Source organism: Xiphophorus maculatus, chromosome 3, assembly GCF_002775205.1.
Source record: "Xiphophorus maculatus strain JP 163 A chromosome 3, X_maculatus-5.0-male, whole genome shotgun sequence".
Lineage (NCBI taxonomy): Eukaryota > Metazoa > Chordata > Actinopteri > Cyprinodontiformes > Poeciliidae > Xiphophorus > Xiphophorus maculatus.
This window is the reverse complement of record NC_036445.1, coordinates 14,298,858-14,317,842: the sequence shown is the minus strand read 5'-3', so window position 1 is coordinate 14,317,842 and position 18,985 is coordinate 14,298,858. Positions and strand designations below refer to the sequence as shown.

The following is an 18,985-nucleotide window of genomic DNA, read 5'->3' as shown; positions in this document are numbered from 1 at the left end:
GAGCAGAAGAGAGAAGTACGAAAACTCAAATAGAAAATTCTCACCCCCCCAAAAAAAGACATTGAACGGCTTTCAAAACTGCAACTACTAACAACACATAATTGTGATGATTGAATTTGGGTTTCCTGCCTTGAATTGAAGCCATTTACCAAGCAGACTTCATGACTCAGAAGTCTGCTTGTGTCATGTTCTGTTCTGTGTTTATACAACCCCACCTTTCCTGAGACAGTCTGAAACAGTAAAAAATGTACAACATTGAAAGTAACTTGCTAGGTTTATAAAGCAGGAAAATAACTTTCCGTTTGTTTTGTCAGCATATAATTAACTGGGCCCTCACTAATGTTTTGGGCCAAATTATCAACCAATTGTACTAATACCTTAGATTAAATATGCTCACATTAGCCTAGGTAGTGTTATGGCCTTGAGCTGGTTTTCTGCTTATGGACTTAGCCAGCTAACTATTGGAACCATGAGGTCCACTGTACTAACAAACCCTTAGCTATCAATTCTTTCAAAGTGAGTTTGAATGAGGTTCCGTATTTAAATTCTAACCCCTATAGCAATAACTGCAAGACATTTATGTTGAATATTTATCATTTATGGTGCCAACAGTCCCAACACAGATAAATAACGCTAATGTCAAAAGAGCAACTTATTAAAAAAATATGCTGTCAAAAGTTCACAGGCATCATGAATAGCTTTATTCTACAGCTACTTTAACTTTTAAAAATAGGATATAAACAAAGGAATTAATAAATGTTACATTTCCAATGATTTACCTTTCAACGGTATTTCTTCTGGATGCCACTTTATTATCTTGTCTCCCTGATGAATACACATTAACATTGTCATGGCTTCACTTTGTCCTCAGTGCAGTTGGTCACTTCCACAGAGATATGGGGATAAATACTGTCTAAATGATATGTGGGGGATTTATCCTTTTTGGCGTATAATCTCATCACTTGCCGAAGGCACTTTCCTAGAACCCAAAGGGGTTGTTGAACTGGTCTCTTCCTGCCACATGTCGCAGCTACCCCTTGGTCTCATGAGGTCAGTCATTCTGCCAAGACTGAACTCATGGGGAGAGAAGCAGCAGGAGCTGCAAGACGAGCCCGGAGGGGATCTTTTCACCCTGGGACGAGTGATTACTTCACGGGGACTAAGTTATGCTAATGCATTCAACTCCAAAAGCACCGTGATTATTTAGAGTTCCATACCAACTGTTTCAGATTTTTGCCTGCTTGCTATTTTATGCAAAGATGCCTTTTCTCCCCCACTGCTCCACTGGCACAGTGCTTGCCGAGCTGAGGGAGATAAGAGGGGAGAAAAACTGTTGAATTCTTTGCTCTTATTTTAATGTGCCCTTGATGTGTGGATTAATGCAAATCAAAAAATGTGTGCTATTCCCTCCTGAATTTATTGAACACTATTCGTACAAAATGACAGTGGAGCACAATAGAAATGATGATATATTATAGAATACAGTTTATCATCTCTATTATTACCTGGGTCCTCTAATGTCCCCTATGATTTTTCTACAAAAGGGTTCCAACAATGCCACTTTAATCCACGCAGACTTGATAAAATTCCATTCCTTCTTTACCTAAGGACAGAAACTCTTACATCCACATTTGGTGAGCTTTGATGGCCACTTTCCACATGGTGCTCTGCATGTTGCTTGCAGAGGTGATGTCCTGATGTGGCTGTGGAGGCTCCTGTGATGCATGCATCAGGGGATATCAGAATAATACCAGACTGAATATGTTAGAACAAATTCCCTCTAATCCTGAGCATATTGTAATCAGAGCAAACTGGGATTCCCATCATTGTACGTGCACAGACACATGGTGTTGGTTGGCTGAGCTCTGTAACAGTGGAATATAGGTGGGGTAAAAAAGGAAAAGTAAAGTGTAGCACTAAAACAACTTAGTGGCAGGCACTGAGATGAGAAATATCTCTCCTTATATAGGACAAATTTACAACATAAGAAGCATCACATGCAGTTATCAAAAAATAGACAATTCAGATTAAAACTAATGCACAGCAAATTATGTGAATTTAGAGAACAAAATTTTGTATAAAATGTGCATTGATGTCCGTGTGCACAAATAACAGATTGTTTGCAAAAATTGAGAAAACTTCAAACGAGGATGTGCAAATAAAAGCAGAGATAAAGAGAGGAATTGAGTTTTTTTGGAGCACTGACGGTTGTAAGTCTTACAGCTATTTGAAGGAAGCAGCAGCTGTAAACCTAGGTGTGCCTTTGTGCACCTGGGATATATCAGTCTGTTTCCATTACAAATGTGCACAAACCATTGTCAATATTAAGTAAGAAAAGCAATTAAAATTACACATGACTAAGTTTGTGCACACAATAAATCATCACATGCCATGATGCCTTATTTCCTGTCGTCGTCTTCTTCGTGGTTTGTGCCAGTGGCAGCAGCTGGCCGTTGATCGTGCGACTCGTGTGATGCAAAAAAGTGTTTCCATTGCAGTTTTGTAAAATAAACCAGTTTCAATACGACCATAAATCCGCCTCATCCTAGCACCAAAATGTTTTATTGAAGAATGAGAGTTTTTTTTTTTTTTTTAAATTGACGTTTCCATTGAGTGAATTTATTTGAAATGTCAAGTTATGCAATCATATGGTGAATGGAAACACAGGCACTGAAGGAGCCTCCTTCAGCTTCATGGATTGGATGGGATACACTGGTGAACAAAAATTATATTTTAGCCATATTCCTCCCACCACCTTCACTGGGTTGAGGGGGCGAGCTAGGACAGAACTGGTCTTCTTGATTAGCCTATCTAAATGCTTCCGCTCAGCTGTAGATAAGCTGTTGCTTTGACATACACCTTATAGTATAGAAGATGGCTGATGCCACCACAGAGTCAAAACCTGTGATGCAGAGATAAAAAGAACAAACAACCAAAACGGTGAACTCTTCAAATACATTTATCATTGCTTCAAATAAAATAATCCACAAGAGGAGGATGTAGCAACATGTGCACCAAAGTACATGTTGCTGAGGTCTGAGGTCTTAGGGAGTTGTTGGGTATTGCATCTCTAAAAGAGTGAAGAACAAACTCTCAGAAGTGCAAGTAAACTCATTACACCTCCAAGTTTTTACATGCAAGTCAAGCAAAAGTAATTTTTGAGACGTTGAATAGAAACCCAAATCTTTCTCAGTTGGAATTTCAAATTTAACTCTGATTAAAAATGGAATGCAAAGGTGCAGCATATTACTCAACAAATTATTCACTGCCTTTTTAGTCATGGTGTGTTACTATTTTGGAACGTGTTTACCACTGCCATATTCTAGCATTGTTTTGAATCGACTGGAAACATAAGAAAACAAAGACTCACATAAAAATGTCTGGTACAAAAAACGTTAGAGGGGTGAAGGTGATGGTCAAGAAATGAGGGAAAATACAAGACGCTGCAAAGCGATTTTTAAGGGATTCTAAAAGGCTCCAGGGATTTGCAGAAAATTTGGAGGAGATTTCAGATAATGAGAGCACTTCCCAGATGCGCTGCGGAGATCAGCATCTGTAGCATTAATTACAATAGACCCCCCCCTCCTCTCATCCTTGCTGAACTCCGCCACCTGTTTCCTCTCAATAGCACACGATACGTGAGCGAAATCCAGGAATCTTTATTCAGCACTATTGCTGATGCAACCCCATACAACCTGCAACCTCCTCACCCACAGCACAGATACCACAAACAATTCCCTGTGGCTATCTTGATGTCTCATCTATTAGGAAGTGAAAGTAAGAAAGAGGATGAATAAAAGCTCTCTGTCACCCAAGATGTCTTGTCCGTGTGGTTTGTTTCTTCCTCACAGCTGAATTGATTTGGCGAGTGAACCGCTTCACTGATGAAGAGATTGTCAGCCCCAGAGGACAGCAGCGCACTCTGATTGCGGTGTGATGTGTGTGCTGCCATGTCAGTGCCGTGTTTTGTTATTGTTGGCTTGCTACATATTGCAGTTATCTGAATCCAAAGATTAAACCTACTCAGTCGGGGTTTGTTTTCTCTCTGCTCTCCTGCAACCATGGAGGAATAGTATCACAGATTAAGCTCAAGCCATTTCACAACAATCTGCCAGCGATGAGCTGCGGGCCTGTCTCTCTAGACTGAGGTCTTAGGGAGAAAACAGGGTAGGCAAAAGCAGGACAAGCCTTTTAGAATTGAAGATCTTCCACAAGCAGAGCATTATAATGGTATGGATTGGGAAGCGCTTCTTTGTTAAACTTTCTGGTTTAGTTGCACCTTTGCTCTGACTGCTGGCCAATTTTTTCAGTTTCTGACATCAGCGTGGGACCTAGTTAGGTGTCAGGCATTAGCACCATGTGACTGACAGATACATTGCAAGTTAACGCAACAGTAACCTTAAACATGAAATAATATTTTAGTAGCTCAGAATACAGTAATTTTTTATTAATAAAGATATTAACAAGAATGTTGATGGAAGTAGAACTGTGGAGGGGGTCATTAAAAGTTGGACTGTGGAAATAGAAAGTCTGGAAATAGTTTCTGCTTACATTCATGCTGGCATTAGCTGCAGTACAGCTACATGATATAGGAAGTCAGAGAGTCTATCGGAGTCCCTCATGAAACTCAAAGCCTGATGCCTGCTGTCAGTCTATTGTATGCTTTCGTCAGCATCACACACAATAAGCAACATGTTACACATTCTATCAGTCATCAATGAGTCATACAAAGACAGAGGTAGCAGTTCAGCCAATTGCTTTTGATAAAAACATTGTCAGAATGTAGATTCCCTGGACACAATGGCCATACGTGTTGAGTAAAATCTGCCTTTTGAAACAAATGATAAGACTGTGCATATTTCACACGACACATTTTGCAAATATTACTTGGGTTTGAAACATGAACTTTCAAGCCCAAATATTTTGTTGCCTTCATGACTATGCAGTGTAAATCAATTACAATCCTAGTGAAAACAATGCAAAAAACCATGAATTATTTTTGGACATCAACATCTCTTCTTAAATGACTAAGCTCGGCATCAAGGGCAAAAAAAAATGATTATGACACCATCATGAACCATTGCTTTAGAAATTACACAATGAACTGTTTTTTCCTTTATTTTTTTAATTCCCTGTAACAGCTATTAAGTACGTGACTATTCCAGAGTACTTTTTGAATCAATTGAGACTTAAATTAGTGTATCTGGTGTAATACTTATTGTCTAAGATTGTTACTATGAATTAATAGCAGCAACATCATCTCACTGTGCACCTTGTTAGAAGTATGCATACCAGAAGGTGCTCATATTAAAAGTTCAAGTCATCATGAGTACAAGAGCAACAAGGGATAGAGTAAGCTAAAGAGAAGTTATATCAGCTATTAAAATACTTGTAAACAAGAACACAAAGGCAAGGAGATAATAAAAAAAAAACATTTCCCTTCTCCCTCTTTGACCTCCTGCAGCGATGGAGACCCTTTAATTCCCATGGAAATCTTAGGATGTTTCAAACTGCTACAGTGAATAAACAAGATTACCCATTTGGACATGCCCCTAAATCTTATCATATTGGAGCAGGGGAGAATGATTGTGTGGCACCAGCTAAAGTAATAAGGTTTGCAAAAATGAAGGAGCAGTGTGTGATGGCTGCTGAACTCAGCTGTATCCTCAAACAAATGCTCCTGCTTCTGTTTGAGGCTTAATGAGAATGTTGTTCTTTGCCTGTGTTGATGCTTTACAACAGGCGTGCCCAAATCTCGTCCTCGACAGCTATCGTCCTGCCACTTTTAGAGCAGCTCTGATTCTACGCACCTAAATCAGACAGCTGAATTCCCTCACCAGGATTCATTTAGCTCTGCAGAGACCTGGTGATGAGCCATTAATTTGATTCAGGTGTGTTGAAGCAGAGATGCATCTAATGGCTGCAGGAGGTAGCTCTCGAACTTTGGCACCCCTGTTTTACATGTTGTGTCAGGAGGAGGGATCCGTTTTTAAAGGTGTAGAGGATGTAAATGTTCCAACTCTTATTTTCCGTCTGACATAAATCAACGCAGGGCGCTATCTTGACCATTACTTTTTTTTATTTTTCTGCAATGCTGTCGCAATAAAACAGCAAGCACAAGTGTATTTACAGGTGCAGCCACTGTGCTTGAGGATGCTCTGATGACTCGGAATTGGATGTGGTGCGTATAAAAGGAGCTGGTCTTATGGGCCTCTTTAAGCTCACACTGTAGCTTGATTGTAATCACGCAACATAAAGCAGCCAGGGCAGAAACCTCTTGTTAAGCAGCCTTGAACCGGATTTGGTTCTTAGCATGAGGCGAGCAGAAGCAGCATGGCATGCAAGGTAAGGCAGAGTTGAGCGAAGCACTGGGCTCCAATCAGACACGGAGGCGGCTGGTGGAGTTGTGCCACAAACAGGTTAGTCATGGAGTTCTGCCTGGTTCAGTCGTGAATGTCATGCCTCATCATGATGAATCTTTGTGACGGAGATCACGAGAGACAGTTTTATGAGACCATAACCTGTGAATAAGATGATTACAACCACAAATAGGTGGGAGGGGGCACTCTGTGGGGGCCCTCGGTGAGAAGCATCACCGTGCTGAGTAAACATGACAACAACAGCAACAATAACAGGTTTGAAGCTTATGAAAACACAGAGATGTAAGACTTGTAAAGACCACAATGTATATGACATGAACATGCAAAACAATAATACTGTAAAGTGTCTGCAGCACATCACTGTACACGAATGCATGCTCAGTTAAATTCACTTAATATAGGGATGGCAACAAGAGAAAGAGAGGATTTTTTTTTTCCTTTCTGTCTCAGAGCAGACATTGATCTTCTCAAATCCCTGTGTATCTCATGTTAAATCCATGTAATGTGGATTAAGACCTGTTGAAACATATATGTATATAGTTATATCACAGGATTGGTTAGGACTTCTTTTCCAAATCCTTGGTTGTTTGACCTCTTCTGATACAAATGGACACGGTATCTTCAAATCATAATACGTGATTTAAAATCTGTAAGTGTTATGTTCATTAGGCCATTACATTTTTAAGATTATTTTATTGTTAAAGAAAAAAAACATTCAGTGTCAAATTCAAAAGTATTCACATTGCTTGAAACTTTATACATTTTGCCACATTAAAACAAGATGTAAGACTCGTTTTAACCATAATGCATAGGAAGGAAGATGTACATTTCCTGTCATTGGTTCAGATCGAAGCTGGTCTGTATTCGTACCAGAAGCAAACAGCACCAGAGTTCATTCAGAAGCGGACAGAAAAAAGTTGGTCTTGGTTTGGTTGCAGAAGATTCAGGGTTTGCATGACTGTATTCACACAGAATCTTCAGACCAATGGGGGACATTAACTCTGGTCCATTTAAATCAAGAGAAAATGCATCAGGTGTGAATAAACTCTAAAACTAGGCTTAAAACTTTCCCTTATGTTAGAGACTAACAATGGCTTCAGAGTAGGGCAAGAGGCCCAGGACAATTACCTCAAACGTAGCCAAACCAACAATGATGGTTTAAGGCATATTCATCGATCTAAAGCCAATTGACAATCTGTGCTGCCAAATAAAATCCAATGTGTCCAATGTGATTAAAGAGAGAAAAGTGGTAAAAGGTTAATAGTTTACTCCATTGAAATCTGAGGAATATACTTAAAAAATAAACTGCACAGAGGCTGGAAGGCTATAGTTTATTCCCCCAAATTTCCTTTTGATTAGTTGTTGATTATCATCCAATGAAAAAAATAAAAAATACCAGAATGGTGCATGCCTCATGTATTTTAAAACTGATCCATCCTCCTGCCACAACTTGTAAAACATCAACATAAGAAACATCAACATAAGCGAAGTACAAAATTCACATTAATTCATAAGCAGAAGCTAAAAATGTGCTGGAGGATAGTGTGGAGATCAATGTTTCAAAACATCAATTAAATATACTTAACTAATCTTTGATCTGAAAATATGTGCTATTAAAGAGGCTTTATCATTATAACAAAAACTTTATTTAGAATTCATTTAATGGACCTTGATGTTCTTACATCCTTTTTAGGTTTTAATGTTAGAATACAACATTTATACTTCCAAGACTCATAAAACAGGTCTCAGTCACAAGCAAAACAATGGTTCACAGACAATGGATGAAAGCTGATAAGCTGGAATACAGCATTTCACTTGCCCTTGAGATAAGGATTTGCATTTGAGCTAAAAAATATTCTACTTGGCTGTCATTCCCTATTAAAATTTTGTGAAACCATAAATAGCACATAAAAAGCAACGTTTACAGAAGGGTTTAATCTTTCCCTTTTGCAACTCTTAGTCTGTGTACAATGCTGATCCATTTACCCCATCAATAGAAAGCCCGATCTACCTACAATCAAAAATGCAAGCTGACAACACTTACTGTTAGAAGCATAACCAGCAGGCGTTGTACTAGGTGTGTGTGTATAACTGTTGCTGAAGCAAAATTAGACTTCAAAGACAACTCAGCAAAAATATATTTTAGAAGGTAAAACATAAAGCAAATATCTATCATTTAATGAAATAATACCATGAAAAGATAAGATGAATCTAGTTAACAATACCACTAGAAATTATGGAAAACAGTTTTTGCGTTGACATAGTATGAGAAGATCACACTTGTTTAATTTTATGAAATATGAATCACAGACTTCACTGGGTATTTTTCCTTCATATAACACAAAATTACAAAACTGGTCATCAGGTTGTTTTCTTATCTTTAAGGTACTGTGAAGGGTAAATATATGTATTTATGAACCTTAAAACATATACAACATACAGAGTTATTGTTTATTTAAACAGGTGGTGTAAAATTATGTTATGGGGAAAAAACGTATGAGTCGGAGTAAAAAGAAAAACTAAACACTAAAACGGATAAACTATTGAATAATGTTGGGGTGCAAAAAATAAAATATGAATGACAAAAAAGCTTAAAGAAATTAAACTCGATTGAACATAGAGATTAAAAAGAGTGAATAGCCCATTAATTATGACTAAAACAAAACAAGATCCAACTGACCTAGATTTAAATGAATTTGTGCTAAATGTGACAAACTTAATTATGCCATTGTCATGATCTATGGTATTTTGGTTTTTGGTTTTCTATTATTTATTATTCTTGTTCAATCTGTAATATTGTGTTTTGGTATGCTTTGTTTTTAGTCATGCTCTGCTGAGTTATTGCTATCGCATTATTTCTCATGTGTTTGGTATTCAGGCTTTGAGTTTAGAGGATACTTTTCTGCTCTTTTGTGGTGGTTTCAGTGTTCTCTGTGGGTTTATTCCCCAGCGAGTCACTTCAGTTCACTCCAGCTCCCTGCTCCCTCACAGCTGCAGCACATTCAGTTTATTACACTCATCAGCTCCTTCAACCAGTACTGTGCTTGCCCCATGTATTTAAATTCTTTGTTTTCATCCACCCCTTACTGGGTTTCTTAGTTGTTTCCTGTAATGTCTCCCACTGCGACCTTCATATCGCATTGGTTTGCTAATAATTACAAAAATAAATTCTGGATAGGCGCCATATTTACATTGAAACCTACAAAGCACACCTACATAGTGCATGCTTTTGGGTCCTTCACTTTCACACATCAAGAGATTGAGGCAGAATATAATGTATGAAACAAGGGCATCACAAATGGGTGATAGCCAAACAAATATGAAGCGACTGCATCTCTACTTTCTATGAAGTTTGGACATGCAGAGAGTGTATTTGGTGGAACAGCATCTCATCACTGTAGGTGGTCTTCTCCCTGGGAGATGTGTCTCTCTACCGTCTTTTGCTTACAGTCTTTTCCACCAACATTATTTGCTCAGAGAACTATTTCAGAATTTAATTGGGATGGTTTGTGATTACATTTATATCAGAAGATATGTCTATACCACCATGATGACAATTTTTTTTCAATCAAATCACAACATAGTATATTAAGGTAGATATGTGTTTTAAATATTTTCTCAAAGTATTATTATTCTTTTTTTGGATAGAGTCTCCTAAAGGGAATCTTTGCAAATCTGTGCTTAATTGGGGCCAGCCGTAGCAATGCAAAGGAGAGCATTGAAATGCCTTGCAATAATAGGTCCATGGAAGACACTTATTATTCTACCGTCAGCAGAATGTCTCTTTATTTATTGAGGCCTGCTACAGCAAAACATAGGCATTTAGGCTAACATTGGCATTTGGGCTAATTTTAGCTCATACACTAATTTTAACATATTGAATAGAGTAATTCCATGTTAGTCAACATGCTTGTGATTCTCCACATGCTACTGAGTACACTGAAGCTTTCTTTAGCGTTGATACAAATTTTTTGCAATAATAATATAAACATTATTACTTGTTATTAATTTAGTGTTAAGTGATGAGCGTTTTATTTATTTATTTTTTTTCTTGCAACAAACTGCCAGGAAATATAAATCAGATTTTTACTTTTGTATTTAATGTCTGTTTTATAATATATTTACCACCAATGACAAAAAAAACAAAACATTTTCACTTTTCTGCAAAATTCACCAAATGCACAATTCTTAAGTAGTAAGTAGTATAAGATGGGTAGTATTTCAAAAAAGCTGAAGAAATCACATGTTTTTTTTTAACAAAAATAATATTTGATAATCTGTTGCTAGGAGATGAGCGCATTTTCTGGTAACGAAGTGCCACAAAGTAAATTGTTACTTTTGCAAATGTAAAAATCAGAACTCAGTGCATTAACATTAGCACAAACATTAGCAGTACACTGCCCCCTCCCTACACCTTCAGTAGTGCACTAGTGGATTAGCAGTAGCCTTTTTCCCAAAATAAGCTTTTTAGCCATTGTTTTTTTATTTTTATTTATTAATCTCGTTTAGCACACTGAATGGAGGAAGTCAATGTAAGACAACATGCTAGTGCTACCCCACATGCCACTGGCAGCACTTAGGCTAACATTAGCATTTTGGCTGATTTTAGCTTGTGCACGAATTTTAACATACTGAATGGAGTAAGTAGATGTTCCTCAACTTGCTTTTGACTCTCCACATACTATTGATTACATTATACAGTAGCTTACTTCAGCATTAATGCTCATTTTTAGCATCAGAATGCTGGGTTCCAACCGACAGGCACACTTTGGCAGGCCCCATTTAAATTTCTTCACAAATCTTCTAGTTTTATCACCAATCAGACTTAACATATTTCACACAATTTTATATTTTTCATTCATATATTTGGAAATATTAATTTTCAATAGCTTCCGAGTAATCTGACCAAAAGGCTCCAAATAAAAACCCAGTTATGTAACTGAGGTATGGCAGTTTTAAAAATATCCTATTGAATCTTTTAAAAAATGTTTTGAAGAAAAAAATCTGTATTTTTATGGATTTTTATTCTGTAACTCCCAAGTTACATGACTAAAAGGCTTAAGCTCAATACCTCAAATTCCAAATAATAAACTGAATTCAAACACAAAGTCTACCATTTTAAAATCTCCGGAGCTGCTTTTTAAAGCAAGGAGTGGTTTCTTCATAACTTCAAACAATAAATAAAATAAATAAATAAATGAAAATCACTATTTTCTCAGAAACTGTTCCTACTTTCTGTGTGGAACATCACATTTATTTTCTATTATGGCGAGGTTGATCCTCCATATACTGATTGCATAAAACAACTTTGTGCAAAAGATTTCCTAGAGCTAAATTGGGATCTAGACATTCTAGCTCTGCTTCTTGAAAATTAAAAACTGTATCTTCATAGTGATAAAATGTATCCATGAATGATTATCAACCCATAAAAAACTGTTTCAGTAAAATTGCTAAAACTCCAAGACCTCCTCAAATAAAAAGTGGACAGGAGAGAGGTGGAGAACTTTCAAGAGGTTGAGCTGTGGGAAAGACAATGTGACAAGAGATGTGCCTCAGAAAATTAATGCCAGTGACTTATCAGACATCGCAGATTAGATTGTACAGGGAGCACACTTATGATTAGAGATGTGTTATATATTCGACAGTGCACAAAATGCCAAAATTCCATGTAAATATTTAAATACGGTGAAGATCCAAATATGCTGCAGGTAGACAGAGCGTTCTGTAGGCAGAATGAACCGTCAAACCGTCATTACACTTTCCGAGCCTTAAATAGACATTTCAACAATCAGTGAAGCTGAAAAGAACAAAGACATTTTTCTCATTTAGATCAATCACATCATCACCTTGCACTGGGGTCAGCGCTGGCTCCTCAGTGAGATTGTCACTTTTGTCAATTTATTGCTCGGACTTGCCCTGCAATTGTTCTTGAATTCCTTTTGGGGGAGAAGCTTTTAAACTAAGCCAAGAGTTCCTTGCAAAGATGACTAAAAGCTTTCCGAATACCATCCTCACTCCCCCCTTCCCAAAAGAAAAAAAGAAGAAACCCAGAACATTGCCCGGGACTTTATTTAGTGCATACAGTGTTTGTGAAAACAAGTCTGACAGCGTAAATTAGCTAATATTGTCAGAGGAAAAACTTAAATTGTGCTAACAAATTTCAGTAGCTGAAAAAAGAAAATCACCACATCCTTTGGCTGTTTCATTATTTGTTACAAAGTCTGACCAGCGTTTTTTTTCCCTTCATCTTACCTCACATTCTCAAATATGTCATGGTTTTTGGATGTTGGTTTTCTGCCTCTACTTTCCACTCTTCTTTTTGTGCTATTGATCTCATCATGGGCAGAGCTGATTACATTCATTCTCATCGTTTTGATTGCTGTGCTAAGAGTATGTCTTGTAAGCTTGTCACTTCCAGAACAAGTTGTCACAACCAAACCTTCACTACTGGACCTCAATACTTTTGTACTCACATGGATGAACCACCATGACCACCTCCATCCAGCCACTCCAACAAAATACTGCACCGACCTGCTTGTCCTCTGTCCACTCTGTTTCTACACACTCAAAGAAATGAATCATTGACTTAGCATATTTTTTATGTCGACAGTTTCCACATAATTGAGTTATGTTAATTGATAGCAAAACAGATATAGTAATCTGACATAATGACTTTATGTTTAACTAAGACAAAATTAATGAATTAACCCAACTAATTCAAATCACTTCAGATTAAGAAAATAGAAGTTAGCTGAACTAACTTAACTTTTTTGTGTTAGTCTGACAAAGCAAACACTCGTTCAGTGAACTTATGTTTCATTTGTTCACTAAACATAAACAAATTATGTCACTTTAACAGCTAAAATTTGCTTTCCATCAACCGATATGCTTTTTAATATAACTAAATTTTTGATAGGCAAGATATGCTTGATAGAGATTAACCTCTATCAAGCATATCTTGCCTATCTCTTCATACCACAGGAACAAGAACAGTCTGTTAAGTATCCACCTGATTCATTTATCCACAGCACCTAAATCTAGTGTACACATATCAGTAATATTATATACAAATTGTACAGCTACAATCCCTAATTTTCCATCTCTGTATTTTGGATTTTGAATTATAGTCATTAGTCAGCAGGCAATAATTTGACAACTTGGTCTTACTCGGCTTTATTTACACTGAATATCTATGCACTTTGTTCCCTTCAGTGAGTTCTTGGACTGCTTCAAATTTTTCAAAGTTGAAAATATCTGGGAAGCCTTTCCAAAGGGAGATCCTTTGGAGACGGTGTGGAATGCCCAGTTGGCACCCTAAACAGATCTTGAAGGTCTCAAATGAATCTTTTGATGAAAGTCCCAGTGATTATAGAATTTCATTATAAGCCTGAGCCCAACCAGTTTCTTGTTTATGAATCATGAACAGGAATTCATCTGCTGTAATGCGAACAACGCTCCAATCTGTCAGAAAAACCAAAAAGTGAAAATCTCGATTTGACAGACTGTCTATGTTCCAACCTTCTCTTATGGTCATGACATCATTTTTTTGTTCAAAAATACTGACAAAAAGTCCTTTATCCTCTTGTCAGATCTATAGATTGTTACATTATGAATATGTATGCATCACACATACACACATCTAAAATGTAATTTAACCCCTTGTCAGATTAGCCTGCAAACTGAGCATCAATTTTTCCCCTATATAGCAGTAAAAGCTCCATCAGCACTTAAAAAAGATGCAATAGATTCCCAACTGAGTTTCACTGTCAAACAGTCATTTATTGCTTTCTCATTCTTTCAATTATTAATTTGCTCACTCACTCACTCACTCGCTCACTCATGCACAGACGACAAATGAATGAACCACTTTAAAGGGATCTCAGAGCAGTAGAGCAGCAAAAACAATATTTTTTTTATGCCAGAAAAAACATTGAATGGCCAACTGGCATTTCCTTAATATGAGAAAATTGCAACAAGACTATAAATTTGTTCCAAACTGCAATAGCTTGCAATAATAACAGAATCTGAGTAAAAATGGAAAAAAACAGTGTTTTCTTCTGTCTTCAACATGAGATTGAAAGCACTCACAGATGCCAGCCACAATAAAGCCAAAGAGTAAAGAGCTAGACAAGTTATTAATATACCAAATAACACAGCTGAATGCAGATATTCACACTGAATGAAAACTCACTAATAATTATAAGAAGCTTTGGGAAGGACACTACAAATATTTGACACAAGTCACACGGTTTGAAATCCATCTCTACCAAATACTAATGAAATATATGTAGACTTCTGAATTTGAAAGAAAGCTTAAACTTTCACGTTTGTGTGTGTCGTTGCAGAGCAGAACTTGACTGGAGTCAGCTTAGATTTACTACAAATATTATTATAAATAAAGCAACATACATACCCCTCTCACTGTCTGAGGTCTTTTGATCCAAGGAGAACCTGAAAAAGTGAAAATGACAAGATGACGCACACAAGCACAGTCAATGTAATAGCATCTCTTTGTATGGGAGAAAAATAGTAAAAATTATTGTGTGCTCAATTGGGCTTCATTCATCTGGACATGTGTTCATGCCAGTGTTGGATGTGACCCTTTCTGCAATATCAGTAAAGTAAAATACTATATACACACCCTTGTATATTGGTGTGTGTGTGTGGGCATGTGTAGGGGTGCGCAGGAGGGTGAATGAATAGAGCTGTTTTGATGCAACTGCTGATCCAGCTTTGGCAGGGAGAATGGCCACACTTATTGAATGGTGGGCTGAGTACTCTAATGAGGTAATATTACCACACCAAATGATGAAAAATTTATGCTAAGGGTTGATACTGTTGCAGAAGGCTCAAGGAACATTCATTTGCTGTTTGATTTTCTTACATGCCAGCTTAGCAGGCACTATTTCATGATTGGAGGAGGAATAAAGCATACACTTGGAGCAAAAAAGAAGAAAAGGGGTGGGGGGCTTAGTCTATTACACCAAACAGCAGGTGGACATGCCAGCACCAGTTTTTTTGAATGCACCTTTGTGCTTTGTGTATGGGATCATGTACTTTAGGTGTCTGTGTATATTTGTATGTTGTGAGTAAAGAGAGTGTGGAACACAGGGCAGCGTAGGTGAGGGCATGCATACCGAATGTTAAGTGAGCATCCTGCTCATCTCATTGGCATTGGAGTGCTTGTACTGCAGCGATAAGTGCTTTTATGGAGAAGTCAGCACAGCTTTATCTCTTCATTGCAGGTTAGATCTTAGATAAAAGGATTTGGCTCCAAAAAGTAAATTAAAAAAATATATAAAAATCAAACCTGTGATAAGACCTCAGCTTCCAAGGTTTACCAACTTACTTCAGTACAATGCTTCACCAAGACTATTCAGTCTGTATGGTGACTGTTGCCTTCACAATGGTGCAAGTAGGGCCTTTGTTAAGGTAATAAATGATAGGTTGTTTTCCCATTTGCAGTGGAAGTCAGAGCTGAAATTTATGTCACGTCCAGCTTCAGGGGTGCTGAAGTTACAAACTGGGCAGTTCTGTGTGTGTTACTTATTCAATGAGATAGACATCATAAGTGATGACTACGCTTTAACCATATTGAATTATGAGGTGGAGATTGATAAAAAGCCTCAGACTCTCCAGGTCACAGAAATTATGACTTAAAAGAAAATGAAACAGCAGCCACATGTCGTGCTGTGTCATGGACCCAAATGAATCAGGCTTGGACTTTGAGTTGATTTTCAAGACTTAATAAAAGGATAGGGAAAAAAACTTACAATAAATCACCATAGAGAAGACAGGAATCCAGATCAGGACAGACATAACAGGAATCAGGGCCAACAGAGAGGTAACAGGATTAGTCAGGATTTAACAGGAGGAACCAACAAAGAGTGTGAGCAGGAGACGGAGTTTAAATACTGGAAGGGTGACCACTGGAACAAAAGACCTGGGCTTATTAGCTAACGGGATGCAGGTGTGAGATGAGACACACCACAGCGGTGGACCTGAGGAGGGAGAGAGAGGTACAAATAGGGAAATTGACTACAATTAGGAAGGGAGCGCATGAGGCTTAATGGGGTAAATGACTAGCAGCTGAGCTAGTAGACTGATACAAGGCAGCAAAGGGGGACAAACAGGGGAACCAGGAAATTAATCTAACTGTAACTATCACAAAGAATAAAACTAAGAGCAGACTAAGAGTAAAATATGTTCCAGACTAATCAGATGAAAATAACCAAACTAACAAAGGAAACATGGATGAAGGGAAAAAGGGAATTAGTACAGGGAAGCAATGAGTCCAAATAACACAGGATACAGGATATGACACTTTTTTGTCTTCCAATAGTACTTCCTCATCAAAATGCCACAAGCACTACAAAATTCAATTATCCATGGTTTGGGTGGTCTGCAGCCTATCTCCAGCAGTCAATGGTTGAGTGGTGTTATTTATTAATTTAGATCTTACTGTAGATCTAATTGAGTTTTGAAATGTATTGTCTACTACAGAGTCTTCAACAATTCGCAATAAAAAAAGAGAATATTTTAACTCCAAATAGTCCATGCATAATTAATTTGTCGTCCAGAAATTGAGGGTTAAACATCTCCTGCTCTGAGTGAAGCTGGGAAGGACAACAATGCAAGGACTAGACAATTTTTGAGTACTTTAGGATGGAGAACTGACACATGGCCTTTTGCATGCTAAAATGAATAAGAAATAGGCATGCTATACAAAAGAGCTCAAAAAGTTGCCTGATTTATTGCAAGGTGCTTTTTTGAAAGATCGCAAGAAAGCCCTGAAAACTCACAAGTACAGTATAAAAATTAGCTGGTAACATTTCAGTGTAAAGTAGATTAAATCACAGACAAAAGATTTAGTAGCCCGGACAGTGTCTCTTTGTTTCTCTGACTCTGAAGGATAATAAACAATTGTTAGGGAGAATCCTGATTACATTACCAAAATAATGAGTATGCATCTTGTAGGATTTTGTATGCTGTGCTCAATAGGTTATAATTTTTTTTTAAAAACGCAGTTGACTATACTGATCATTCAACAATGACATGATCTGGACAGTGCATTTTACATTAGCTTATGCTACCTATTGTAATCTTTGCTTGAATTTTGAAGTTTTTGGTACCATTACTGTTCTGGACATTAAAACAGTGACATGTTGAGATATCTGAAGTATGACAGCCATAGATTAAAACCATTTAATCCCTTTGTTTCTCCACTCTTAGATCTCCGTGTGACCTCTACATCTGTCTACTTATATGTATCTATAATACATGCCTTCTTATTCACTTCAGACCAGTAGCATGAAACCTTTTCCTCCTTAATATACACATCCATTTCTATGCCCTCAAACCTCTCTGTCCCAGCTCTATTCTGTGTATTGAAATACGGCTGTAGCAGAGGACCCTTGGGGTGATGGTGATGGAATGCATTTGGGGGGCCAGCAGCTTTCTCTCTCCAACCTGCATGCAAAATCTTCCCAACGGGGAATCACTGGCTCACACAGAGGGGTGCGAGTGCCATGGTAACACCATTGCTCTCCCTAAAACCCTTGGCAGACAGGTCTGCACAATCACCCCCAGTTAAAACGTTTCCCTGTTGCATACAGAAGAAAAAGCTGAGAAGAAAAAAAAAATGAATTGGCTGAAAGGTATCCTGGTACACATCCAGTCACAGTGGAAGTCTGTTTTTTAAATTCCTGTTTCATGTTTCTCAACTTAAAAATTGAATTTATGGGCATGACAGAAGGAAAGATGCCTTTATAGTGGCATAAACATGCACTGTAGACATAAATGCTGAAAGAACCAGGTTATCCACTGTAACCACACACAAACCAAAAAAGTTGTCGGTTGTGCAAAATGCGCTATAAAGGACTCACAAGAGAAAATAATCATGACTGCACAAACGCAACTGCACACACTTGCATAAACACACCATCAGGCACACACTGTTGGGAACCGGTGCCTTTTATTCAGCAGAGAGCTCAGGGGATAAAGTTGGAGTAATTTATGCTATTTTGGTGAGAGTAAATGCTTTACTTGGGTTTCAAATAAAAGATAAATAAAAAAATATAAATAAATTGGGTACATAGATATTTTGTTGAATGACCCTGGCAGTTAAATATTCATAAGCTATTAAAGATAAAAGATGCACATTTTGTTCCTTTGACCCGCTGCTGCATACTCCGCCATCCATAATCTCTTCAGTTAGGCACACTGTCCCACTCAGAGGTGAAGCGAGCACAGCTTTGCCAACTGAAAAACACCATTAGTCTCCCACATGTTCTATGTTGATTAGAATTGGATGAAAGGGAACTACAATTTCCTTGTTTGGCAGAGACAGAGGCCAACAAAAATCTTCACAGCATTGTTTTTGTGTTATTGCACTTGTTCTGAAAAAGCCACCTCCATCTTCATATTTAAAAGGAAATGAGTCTTCTGCTTTAAAAGATGTTGATGAGATATTGAAAATAGGATCTCTAACCAAAACATCTGGTTAAAATAGAATCATTTTATGCCAGTTTGAGAAAGAAACAGATCATTCCATTCCAGACATGTCAGATTTCAGAGCTATGAAGCCTACAATCTTGAAAGTGAGA

At 37.6% G+C, this 18,985-nt stretch overlaps 1 protein-coding gene across 2 annotated transcripts in view; it reads right to left on the bottom strand.

The window, feature by feature from the left end:
* The window catches only part of nphs1 (NPHS1, nephrin), a 199,603-nt gene that overhangs the window by 91,980 nt on the left and 88,638 nt on the right, over positions 1-18,985 (bottom strand). For both annotated transcript variants that reach the window (XM_023330210.1, XM_023330209.1), the window contains one exon: positions 14,794-14,831. The gene's annotated coding sequence lies outside the window, so the exon portion shown is untranslated. The remainder of the gene's footprint in view (positions 1-14,793; positions 14,832-18,985) is intronic.